The sequence below is a fragment of the Solanum tuberosum genome, unplaced genomic scaffold, assembly GCF_000226075.1.
Source record: "Solanum tuberosum cultivar DM 1-3 516 R44 unplaced genomic scaffold, SolTub_3.0 scf00439, whole genome shotgun sequence".
Classification (NCBI taxonomy): domain Eukaryota; kingdom Viridiplantae; phylum Streptophyta; class Magnoliopsida; order Solanales; family Solanaceae; genus Solanum; species Solanum tuberosum.
In genome coordinates this window covers 215,541-218,052 of record NW_006239361.1, presented here as the reverse complement: position 1 = coordinate 218,052, position 2,512 = coordinate 215,541, and the positions used below count along the sequence as shown (strand labels likewise).

Below are 2,512 nucleotides of genomic sequence, written 5' to 3'. Positions count from 1 at the left end.
AAAATCAAATTAATACTAATGCAAAAAAGAAAATCAATTCAACACTAAGAATGACAATAATATTGAATATTTGTTCTTTAGTTTTACATTGGTTTAGACAATTAAAATACATAATCTAATTTTAATTTTCCTTAAATATTTAGTAATGTAACTAATACTTATTAAACTTATTTTAGCATGATTTAGTACTTTTAAATTATGATCATTTTCATTATGACTTTGCAATATTTATTTTATATGATGATTTCATTATTATTTTTTATTGAATATTTTAGTGTCATCAGTACTCATCTCATATTTTGTGTTATTTTCTTAAGAAACACCTTAGATAATTGTATTTTGATTGGACTAAAGAAATATTTGGAGCACAAGCTAATTATATGTTTGTATGCAAACTTTACCGAAAAAATCCAAAAATCCGAGGTTTATTAGTTTGGTTTGATTTATAAATTTAAAAATTTGACACAATGGTTTGGTTTGGTATTTAGAAAACCCGAACCAACCCGAGGTTGAAAAACCCGAAAAAATCCGAATTTTATTAGTTTGGCTTGGTTTATAAATTTAAATTTTTTACACAAATGGTTTGGTTTGATATTTGAAAAATCCGAATCAACCCGATCATGTACACCCTATTCTATAGTACAAAAATTTTATTAATTTGCAGTGGAAATAATACCCTTGCTTCTAGTAATAATGGTAAAATTATCATTCTTAAGGACTATCCCAAATCAAATATGAACAAATAAAAATGGACGGACTTCGGGCGGAATATCATTTATTTTTTTGACACCCTTTTCCTTCACCAATATTTATTAATTTCTCTTATCTTTACTACATATCCCCCACCAAAAAAAAAAGAAAAAACTTATTTTAAGTGATAATTCTCCTTTATTTTTCTTCCTCACACCCCTATTTATACCCCTAGCCCTCTTTGTTGAGAAAGTCATATAAACTTAGGTCTCTTCTTCTTCTTCTTCTTCAACAATATTAGGGTTTTGTTATATTGATAGCGTATACCACTATCAGTTGAAGCTGCCAGCATGATCTAAACTTACCTACAAATTTATATTGAGGCAAGATCAGATCATGTGGTTGCTTCACCCGTTAGTTCGTACTACGAAAAATAATCTTAACCCTATTTTTTTTTCATGAATATGCAGTGGGGAAAGAAAGAAACTAAATTTAAGGGTAATGTTATGTACTCTCTACTTTCTTAGATTTGCTTTTTTATGAGTTTCATTTGAATTGAGGTTTTTTCGATTCTTTCTTCACAACATATCCAATGTGATCCCATCTGAAAAGGACGGTGTGTAGTACCTTGGCTCAAACTAATTTTCTATATACCTACTAATTCGATGTCTATCGATTGATGCAATTTTTCGTAGTATACCTAACAAATCGAGAGGTATTTTTCTTTTCTATCTTCTAATTGTGTTTTTTGTATTTTTTTATTTTTGAGTCTTAATAAACTTATGATTATTTTGAAGATTTGTTAATATGCTTTGAGAAGTGAGCCTTATCAATAAAACCAAGATTTTCTCAGAAAATGGACCAAATCTTGATAAGTTTACATTTATTTTATTTTCTGAGGTTGTGTTGACCCTGTTTTTTTAAACCTAAGTTTGTTTGATTGCTTTATTCACTATTGTTTTAAAGTAAAGAAAATTATGGATCTTTTTTTGCTTCTAGTAATCATTAACATAAACACATTATAAGTGTTCTTCAAACATGTTAAAGTCAAGAATCCATCATTATGTTTTTCTCATTTCGTATTCACGCAGGGTTTGGAGAAGAATTAAAGCTAGCACACCTAAAGAGTGTCATGTAGACAACCTATGAAAATGAGGATTTGGAGAAAGAGCTAACACACATATGCCAATGCAAATATTAGTGGGTAATAGTTGTTTTCACGATTCGAATTCATGACCTGACAAGTATTAGTGGGTTATAGTTATTTTCACGATTTGAATTCGTGACCTATTCAGAGAGACAACCTCCAAAGTTCCCGTTCATGGTTTTTCTCAACTATGAAATGAAATCATTTTATTCTACACTCTTTATAATGTGGAAGAGACATAGAGACCTTTAATTATGATCAATTAGTTTGGTATAACATCACACAAAAGCCATTTAATGATCATGTAATCCTCTTTACGGTTTATTATTTCTTTAATTAGGACCACATGATGCTAATCCATTACAATGACCAAGTGCAATGGACACCTTAACTTAGAAGGAAGCAAAAACAAACAAAAAAAACAAAAAAAAAAAGGAAAATAAATATATACTCCTATTAAACATTAATAATGTACTCATTTACTTAATACACTGAATTTTTTTTTATCATATAGAAAATATAAAAGGATAGATATTGAGGAGAAATTTTGTTAATTCTCCATCTAACTAATGTAAGGTAGAAATTGCGTTTACTGACTACTTTAAAAAGTAGTCTTTACGAATTTTGAAATTTTATGACAACGATTATTTTTCAATTACAGAAACTATAATAATA

The 2,512-nt window shown here is 28.3% G+C and overlaps 1 non-coding gene across 1 annotated transcript; it reads left to right on the top strand.

Moving 5' to 3' along the window:
• Positions 1–1,027: 1,027 nt before the first annotated feature.
• Positions 1,028–1,102, top strand: MIR167D (microRNA MIR167d). Its single transcript, NR_127267.1, has one exon. It is a non-coding gene; the product is annotated as a microRNA MIR167d (primary transcript).
• The last annotated feature ends 1,410 nt before the right edge of the window (positions 1,103–2,512 follow it).